Source organism: Pongo pygmaeus, chromosome 17, assembly GCF_028885625.2.
Source record: "Pongo pygmaeus isolate AG05252 chromosome 17, NHGRI_mPonPyg2-v2.0_pri, whole genome shotgun sequence".
NCBI lineage: Eukaryota > Metazoa > Chordata > Mammalia > Primates > Hominidae > Pongo > Pongo pygmaeus.
This window is the reverse complement of record NC_072390.2, coordinates 63,301,972-63,312,045: the sequence shown is the minus strand read 5'-3', so window position 1 is coordinate 63,312,045 and position 10,074 is coordinate 63,301,972. Positions and strand designations below refer to the sequence as shown.

The following is a 10,074-nucleotide window of genomic DNA, read 5'->3' as shown; positions in this document are numbered from 1 at the left end:
ATTTATAATATTCACCCCATGTGAAAGTTTCTTTGTACTGGCTAAGATGTGAGCCGTGAAATTTATATTGCTCAGTTTGGTATTTTTCCCTGTGTGTATGTTTTCCATCACAAAACCTCTATTTCACAGTTCTGTACTTATAAGAGCCCAGGTAGGTTTATGTAGTCATAATGCAGTAGTCTAGAACATACCATGTAAAAGTAAAAAACAAAATTATTTTCAAGTTTCTTTGTTTCCAAAGTGCTCCATGTGCTGTATTATATCAACTTTCAGGTTATAGAAATCCACTATGACTAGCAGTAGTTTTACCAAAGATCAGCAGTTAAGCAAGCATGATTTCTTCAAGTATGTATACATAGATCAAGAGAGCAAAAATTCTTTAGGCACATTCATATTCAAATAATATAAAAAAACCCACAAGAGTACATAAGAGAGATGGCAGAGGTGTTTAGAAGGAAGGTCAGAGTGTCAGGGACTAATTTGTAAGGTAATTAGTATGTAAACTCAAAGTGGTTTTGAATATTTTGGTAACAAATATTTGTCCAAAAAAAAACAGAAACAAAAATACTTATTCCTTATTGGAAAAAAATACAAAACAAATCTGTCCAAATGTTCAGAAGCTGCATCATAAAAATATTTTTTGAAAAATTTCATGCCTAATAGGTTGCTTCATCCACGTTGTCATCACTGTCTGGGCCAAAATCATTTCCATCTTCAAAGTATGAATTAATGTAGTCATTTTCCTCTTCTTCATCATATCCTTCCTGTTCTGCAGCATCATTGTCATCGTCATCATCACCTTCTTTACTTTCCTCTTTGCTTCCTTCTTCCTTTTCATTTTCCTCATCTGAATTTTCACCATCACCTTTCTTTCCCAATTCCTCAATTTTTTCAACACATCTGAAGTATTAGTGAAGTGCCTTTGCCTGTGTCTTTTGCCTTTTTGGGTTTTGGGCCTGTGTTTTTACATTTATTTCTTGGCATTCTCTCTCTTGGAAGTCTTCTCCAATCTGGTATCCATTCTTCTTTATATACCTTCATGTATCTTTTACTATACCTTTCAATATCTTGTCTTTCTTCAGGTGTTTCAATAAAATAAGGCATTCTTTTCATTGTTTCTCTCAACTCCGGTTTCAAAGCCAGCATATATCCTTCATCTTCTGTTTTCAGTGACACTGATTTATAATCTGCATCAGGAAATAGTGGGGGTGGTTTCAACACTACATAAGGTAACTTTTCACCTTTGCTAAATCCAACAGCCTCAATATTAAAGGTATAAGCAGCACATCATCCTCTTCCTTTATTCCCAGCCATCAGATCTAGTTATACTAGATGAGTGGGCAAATTCTGAAAGGCATCTGCCTGGCCGCACCCCTGCCCAGCATGTCGGCGCTCAAGTGGTACACCCACAAGTCTCTAGGTGGTAGTATCTTCTGGATTCAAGAACACTTCTATGAGTCAGACAACCGTGCCAACATCTGGCTGGTGCGTGGCTACAAGCAGGATGTGGTGATTGATACAGGCCTGGGGCTGCACAGCCTCCCTGAGTACCTGTACTCGTCTGGCCTCTTGTAGGACCTCAGGGCCAAAGAGCTATTTCTGGGTTCTTAATTTATTCTTTTCCATTGGTCTATGTGTCTGTATTTAAGCCAGCACCATGCTATTTTGATTACTATAGCTTTGTAGTATATTTTGAAGTCAGGTAGTGTGATATCCCCAGCTTTGTTCTTTTGGCTCAGGATTGCTTTGACTATTCAGGGTCTTCTGTGGTTCTATATAAATTTTAGCGTTGTTCTTTCTGTTTCTGGGAAGAATTTTATTGGTATTTTGATAGGGATTGCACTGAATCTGTATATCACTTTTGGCAGTATGGATATTTTAACAATATTAATTCTTCTAATCTATGAACATGTAATATCTTTTCATTTTTTGTGTCCTCTTCAATTTTCTTTCATCAGTATCTTATAGTTTTCATTATAGAGATTTTTCACCTCTGGTTAAATTTACTTCTGGGTATTTTTTTTTCCTAGCTATTGTAAATGGGATTGCTTTGTTGGTTACTTTTTCAGATTGTTCATTATGGGCAAATAGAAATGCTGCTGCTTTATGTATGATGAGTTTGTATCCTGCAACTTTACTGAATTTGTTTATTAGTTCTAACAGTTTTTTGGTGGAGTTTTTAGGTTTTTCTAAATCATATTGCCTGTAAACGGGGACAGTTTGAATTCCTCCTCTCCAATTTGGATGCCTTTTATTTCCTTCTCTTGCTTAATTGCTCTGGCTAGGACTTGAAGAACTATGTTGAATAACAGTGGTGAAAGTGAGCATCCTTATCTTGTTCCAGATCTTAGAGGAAAGGCTTTCAACATTTCCCCATTCAGTATAAAATTAGTACTACTATGTTAGCTGTGGGTTTGTCATATATGACCTTTATTGTTTTGAGGTATGTTCATTTTATACCTAGTTTGTTGAGAGTTTTTATCATGAATTAATGTTGTATTTTATCAAGCAGTTTTTCTCCATCTATTAAAATGATCATATGGTTTTGTCCTTCATTCTGATGATGTGATTTATCACATTTAGTGATCTTCATATGTTGAAATATCCTTGCAACTTGATCATGGTATGTAATCTTTTCGATATGCTGTTAGATTCAGTTTGCTAGTATTTTGCTGAGAAATCTTGCAACTATGTTCATCAGGAATTTTGGACTATAGTTTTCTTTTTTAGTTGTGTCCTGGTCTGCTTTTGGCATCAGGGTAATGCTGGTCTTGTAGAATGAGTTTGGAAGAATTCCTTCGCCTTCAATTTTCTGGAATAGTTGCAGAAAAAATAGTATTAGTTCTTTAAAAGTCGTAGAATTCAGCAGTGAAGCCAACCAGTCTAAAGGGAGCAATTTTGAGGCCTTCCACAGATACCCTCAGATCCCACCTATGGCAACCTCTGCTGGCTTTAACCAAAACCTACCCGCTCTAAGGCAATTCTCCCTCATCCTCCTGAATTAGAGTGGGGAGTTGCTTCTCTCTACACATCCGTAGAGGGCTTTTACATGCAAAGATGACATTTTATCACCCCTCCCTTACTTTCAAAGCAATTCCTGGTAGAGTTCAGAACATCTCAGCCCTGTCTACAGAGAAGTGGGTCTGCACAGTCCTTTGTGGAGTCTGCAGGGCTGTGTGTGTGACCCATGTGGGGCCAAGGACACAGGATCCTACCTATGATCTGGTCTTCACTCCTTCTCAGGGAATGGGGCCAACTCATATTTTGGCCTGAGTCAAATAGATCTAAGTTTGAATTCTGCTTCAGCCACTGTCTAGCTGTATAACGTTGTGCCTCTTACTTTTTCTGAGCCTGGTTTCCACATACGCAAAATAGGGATGACAACATGTATTTTTCAGGGTAGTTATGAGGCCTGAATGATCCAAATGACCATGCCATGTACTAGCTGTGTGACCTTAAGCAAGTTACTTAACCCTTCGTACCTCTGTACTTATGGGTTGTTATGAGGTATGAGTGCATTAATATTTGCAAAAAGCACATGACAGTGCCTTGTGCATACAAAACATTACTTAGTGTTAACTATTGTTAATATTAAGGTATGTAAACTGGCTGATGTGCAAAAGGCCTTCAATAAATGTAAGCTATTTTATCTTCTCCTTCTCAAGCCCACAGGTTCTGGCTATAGGAGTCTGGTTTTCCTGAGGCCACCAGAGAGTTCCAGGCAGCCTGTTTATCTGGATTTGAATAGTTTTAAGTAAGTGGCCTTGGTTCGCCTTCTGGCACCCAAAATATAAAGTAACAGAGACACCTAGTGGGAGCTGGTAGCAAGTGCTCCAGCAAGTCTGAGTGCCTGTGTCTGGGGTCAGGTGGAGACCCGGAGGATGGTACCGCTGTGGCCCATGAGTGCACAATGAGGCCAACAGGCTCTCTGGAGCCATGCCAGTGCAACCTTCACCAATGGGAAGCCCTGCTCATCCACCCTGCAGCTGGTCCTTGTCACCAAGGCTCTGTTCTGAACAACCTCTGGGGACACAGAGTCTGTTGCTGTATCAGCTCACACTGGTGGACCTAGCCTCAGGTCATGTGGGGTATGTAGGAAAGCAGACAGGTTCCTGCTTTGAGGAGTTGGCAGAAAACAATTGGACTTGGCACTTTTTTTGCTGTGTGACCTTGGATGAATCATTTAGCATCTCTGAGCTCCAGTTTCTTTGTGTGCAAAAACAGAGTTAGTAATAGTGAGGATGGTTTAAAATGATGGATGTAGAAAGCAAAGCACTGAGTCTATGCCCATACCCCCTTGAATGCACCCAAACTTATCCAATCTCAGAAGCTAAACAGGGTCAGGCCTGGTTAGTACTTGGATGTGACAAAGTTAAGCACTGTGTTGTTGACACACAGAAAGCACCCAATAAATGGTAGCTATTGTTGTTATTGTTATGATTTTATGGTGGATAACTGCCCATGAAATAATTAGGGAATAAATCCACACAATATTGAACCAAGTGAAAGCCATCGTAGTTTATAGCAGGTGAGAGACAGGGCTATTCCAGATCTGCAGTAGTTAGGTGAAGCCTCATGGAGGAGACCAGATCTCTGATGAGCCTCTGACTGCAACAACAAACAAATTATACTCCTACTGGCTGAAACAATTATGGGGTGTGTTGGCTCATATAACTTGGTAAGATTTGATCCAGCGCCTTGATGATGTCACGAGGACCCAACATTTTCTTTTAAAAATATTCTTGTGACATAAAAAACATACAAAAAGATTTAGAAAACGACATAGCATTCACCTTAGGAAATAAAATAGCAAATATAGTTGAGGCTTCCCGGCCCTCCTTCAATTGCATTTCCCCTTCCCCTACCCTGCAAAGAGAACCACTCTCCTAAATTTGGTGTTTATACTTCCTATGGATGCGTTATGTTATTATTACATATGTGTGTGTTCCTAAACAACATATGGTAGAATTGCATGTTTAAAACCTTTTTATAAATATATCATAGAGTATGTGTCTGTATTTGTCTGTTTGGGCTGCATAACAAAATACCATAGATTTGGTGGCTTAAACCACAGAAATGTATTTTTTCTCAGTTCTAGAGGCCAGAAAGTCCAAGCTCAAGGTGCCAACCAGGGAGGTTTCATTCTGCAGACTGTTCTCTAGTCTTGCAGGCAGCTACTGTTTCTCTGGGTGCTCATGTGACCTCTTCCTTGTGCTTGTACAGGGAGAGAAAGAGAGAGCAAGCTCTTTGATGTCTCCTCATAAGAGCCCCATCCTCAGGACCCCAACTAACGCTAATGATCTCCTAAAGACCCCATCTCCAAATATGATCACATTTGGGGTATGTTAATTTTAATTAACATTTTCGGAAATGTTAATTTTGGGGGGATACAGATATTCAGCTCATTTCATTCCACTTCTGCCTCCCACAAAGTTCATGCCCTTCTTACATGCAGATGCATTCATTCCATTCCAACAGTCCCAAAAGTCTTAATTCATTCCAGCATCAACTCTAGTTCTAAAGACCAAAATCTCAACTAAATATCATCAAAATCAGGTATGGATGAAAATCGAGGTACAATTCATTATGAGCAAAACTCCTCACCAGCTATGAACCTGTGAAACCAGACTAGTTATGTATTTCCAAAATATAATGGTGGAAAGGGCATAGGATAAACATTCCCATTCCAGAAGGGAGAAATCAGAAGAAAGGGGTGACAGGTCCCAAGCAAGTTCAATACCTAGCAAGGCAAATTCCATTAGATCTTAGGGGTTGAGAATAATCCTCTTTGGTTCAGTGCTCTGTCCACCCCCCATCCCAGCCCACTGGAGCGGCAGCATCTCCCCACCACTCTCTGTGGCAACGTCACCTGCACAGCTCTCTGTGGTGGCCATCTGGTCTACTGAAACTGAGAAGAAACCAATCTTACCCCTTGGTTCTGTGGTGGGAGCCCTGACGATCTCTGAATTGCCTTCAGGGTCATTCTTGCCTTTTCTTGAAGGACAAAGCATATTTCTCAACTGAGTAGTTCTACCATCCTGCTCTGTAGAATCGCAATATCTGACAGCCTTTTTTCAACCTGTCTCACTTTCTCTGTCCCCTTTAGTTCAAACTGGCGTGCCTAACTTCTATCCCTGGCTCTTATGAGCTGGCTAGCGAAATCCACAGGTTGCACCCATGATCTCTTTATCAAGTGTTTGGCCAGCCACAACCTTAGTGTGCTCTTTAGAGATGAAAATGCTTCTTCATTTTTTGTTTTTCCATTATGCATAGGCTGAGAATTTTCCAAATCTTCAGGCTCCGGGTCCTTTTTTTTTTTTTTTTTTTTTTGGTCTTTTGAGACAGAGCCTTGCTCTGTCGCCCAGGCTGGAGTGCAGTGGTGCAATCTTGGCTCACTGCAAGCTCTGCCTCCCGGGTTCACGCCATTCTCCTGCCTCAGCCTCCCGACTAGCTGGGACAACAGGCGCCCACCACCACGCCTGGCTAATTTTTTTTTTTTTTTTGTATTTTTAGTAGAGACAGGGTTTCACCGTGTTAACCAGAATGGTCTCAATCTCCTGACCTCATGATCCGCCTGCCTCAGCCTCCCAAAGTGCTGGGATTACAGGCATGAGCCACCGCGCCCGGCCCAAGCTCTGGGTCCTTTCTGATTAACAATTTTTTTCAATTTCTCTCTTCTCTCTCATTTTACTATAAGCAATAAAGAGAAACCAAAGGACTCCTTTAACATTTTGCTTAGCAATGCCCTCAGCTAAACATTCAGTTTCATTGCTTGTAAGTTCCACCTTCAACAAAACACTAGAACACAATTCAGCCAGGTTCTTTGCCACTTTGTAACAAGAATCGCCTTTCCTCCAATTTCCAATAAACTCTTTCTCATTTGCAGCTGAAACCTCACCAGTATTACCTTTAGCAGCTGTATTTCTACCAACAGTCCTTTTAAGGCAATCTAGGATTTTCCTAGCATGCACCTCAAAACTCCTCCAACCTCTACGCATTAGCCAGTTCCAAAGCCACTTCCACAGTTTTAGCATTTGTTATGGCAAGTCCCTGCTTCTCAATACAAAAATCTGTCTTAGTCATCTTGGGTTGTCATAATGAAATACCATAGATGAAGTGGCTTAAGCAACAGAAATTAATTTTCTCACAGTTCTAGAAGCTGAAATTTCGAGTTCCAGCTGATTCAGTTTCTGGTGAGGGGCCTACAGATGGCCACCTTCTCACTATGTCCTCACATGGACTTTCCTTGCTCTTCTCTCTCTCTCTGTGTGTGTGTGTGTGGAGAGAGAGAGAGACAGACAGACAGACAGATAGAGAGAAAACGTCTCTAGTGTCTCCTCTTATAAGGACACTAATCCTATCAGATCAGGGCCCCACCCTTTTGACTTCATTTAACCTTAATTACTTCCTTAGAGGCCCTATCTCCAAATGCAGCCACACTGAAGGTTAGGTCTTCAACATATGAATTTGAGGAAACACAGACATTCACATCATAACATGGATTTATACTGATTCAAGAGTAATTGCAAATGGTTTGATCGGATGGTCAGGTACTTGGAAAGAACAAGACTGGAGGATTAGAGACAAGGAAGTCTGGGAAAGTTATGTGGATGCACCTCTTAGCATGGGCAGACTGTGAAGATCTTTGTGTCCCAGGGGATTGCTCACCAAAAGACATCCTTTGCGGATCAGAGGAGACTTTCAGTAGTCAGCAGGACCAAACGATACACTCTATCAATGTCAGTCAACATCTTTTCCCAGCCACCCCAGGGCTTGCTCAATGGACTCATGGATAAACTGGTCATAGCAGTGGAGATGGAGCTGTGCATAAGCCCAACAATGTGGATGTTCCCTTACCAAGGCTGACCTGGCTATAGCTAAGTGAATGCTTAACTTGCCAACTGCAGAGATAAGCACCAACCCCCAATATACCACTCCCTGAGGGGACCAGTCAGCCACCCCGTGGCAGGTTGATTACATTGGACCTCTTCTCTCCTGGAATCGGACAGTAATTGTTCTTGCTGGGATAGACACACATTCTGGACAAGGATCTGGTTTCCCTGCCTGTGGTGCTTATGCCTGCCCTTCACCACCAGTGGGCTCACAGAAGAATGCCCCATCCATGTTCAGAGCATTTTCAAGGGCATTCTGATTAACGAATGTATTTCTCAGCCAAGGAAGTACAGCAGTGGGTTAATGCTCTTGGGATTCATTGATACTTCCACATACCCTATCACCTGGAAATAAATGGCCTTACTGAAAGGTGGAATAGCTTCTTGAAGACCCAGTTGCAGCACCAGTTGGAAGGCAGTGTCCTGAAGGCATGGGGTTCTGTGTCACAAGGTGAAGTATGTCCTTTGAATCAGAAATCATTACATGGCATTGCCTTCTCCATGGCAAGAATTCACGAGTCTGGAAATCAAAGGGTAGAAGTGGAAGTGGTTCCTCTCTCCCTTACACCTAGTCACCCACTTATAGAATTTTTGCTTCCCATCCTGGCAACTTGGAGCTTTGTTTGTTTGGAAGTCTTAGGTCTGAACGGGAGAATGCTTATATCAGGGGACACATTGGTAAGATCATTGATTGGAAGATGAGAATGCCCTCCAGCTATTTTGGGCTATTTATACTATTGTACCAATTAGAAGAACAAGGGTTTTAGCTTTCGTTTTTTTCTACTGACAGGAGTGATTAATTCCAGTTACCAGGGGAAACTGGTTTGCAGCTACACAATGGGGCAAGGAGAGTTATATCTGGAACTGGGAAGATTCTCTGGGGAATGGTAGAGTTTGGGGAGGGATGGGCCAGGGCAGCATCCTTAGCTCATGACTTGAGGCCACCTCCTCTGTTGACACAATGAATGACTCAAAATTAGGCCTGTCTCTGTAGCCATTTCTTTGTCTCTTTGACATGAGCCGGGTTCAGGATTTCCTGCCTCCAGCCCCAGCCCCGGCCCTTGGGCACCCTAGGTTTGGCCTTCCGCGCCATGCTGCTTCACATGGTAAATTTTGATGCTACAGTATTTACAGAGACCTTCTTCCCCAGGACCCTCCTCCCCTATGATCTATGCTTTCTCTTTCACTTACTCAAATTGAGCCCCGCTCAATGTGGTGTCTGTTTCCAGTAATTTTCCCTCAGACTGCAGCTCTTTCCTTCTGGAATGAATTGTTTGCCGGATATTTCTGAGACTCTCAGGAATTTAAACTGTTCCACCCTCTCTGCTCCACCCAGAGCCAGGCCCAGTTATCTTCACTGTGAGCCCCTGGGACTCCTCTTCCCTGCTCAGGATGTGCTCAGCTCTGATCAGGGTGTTGTCTTCACCTTTTGGGGGTGAGAATTTGTGGGTGACTTTTTTATTTTTGTGACCAAGTCCTGTTGTTGTTGGTTTGGAGTATTTGTCCATGTCCTCAGGTTTGATAGGTCTCCTGTCACCTAATTTGGTTGAAGAGGTTAGAGGTTAGGGTAGGATTTTTGTTGTTGTTGGCTGAGGGGGGGTGTTTGGGGGGGGGGGCTGCATCCTATCTGCTCTACTTGGTTGTCAGGAGAAGTTATAGGGAGATTGGGAAACCTACTGCCACCATGACCACATTGCCCTTGAGTTGGATTCTTAGTTGATTTTCTTTCTAAGGCCCTAATATATAGATTTTTAAGGCTATGAATTTATCTCTAAATTCCATTTTGGCTGAAGTCCACAGATTTTGGTAGATAAGGCTCTTATGTTGCTTTATTTTTAAAGATTGGTTCATTTCAGTTTTGGTTTCCTTTTAGACCCATGATATCTATTTTCTAGATTGTGTTTTCCTTGGAGGTAGAGATGATATCTGTGTACATGGTTGTGTCTTTTGTAATTATTTAGTGTCAGAGCTGTAGGAAATCCTTGATATTTTTTGTTGTTGAAATGGAATGAAAATAGTGTTACACATTCCTGTTCTCTATCTGGTCCAGCATACAAATGAGACACAGCAGGAAAGAAGGAGTATTTAACATAGCACATCTGGGGTTCTTGGATCAAAATATGTTCTGATACTTCCAATTTAGGGTTAATTTGCCTAAGTATTATCTTTTTGTAGTGGTAAC

At 41.7% G+C, this 10,074-nt stretch overlaps 1 pseudogene; it reads right to left on the bottom strand.

The window, feature by feature from the left end:
- Positions 1-656: 656 nt before the first annotated feature.
- Positions 657-1,314, bottom strand: LOC129019147 (DNA-directed RNA polymerase III subunit RPC7-like; annotated as a pseudogene).
- Between the last annotated feature and the right edge of the window lie 8,760 nt (positions 1,315-10,074).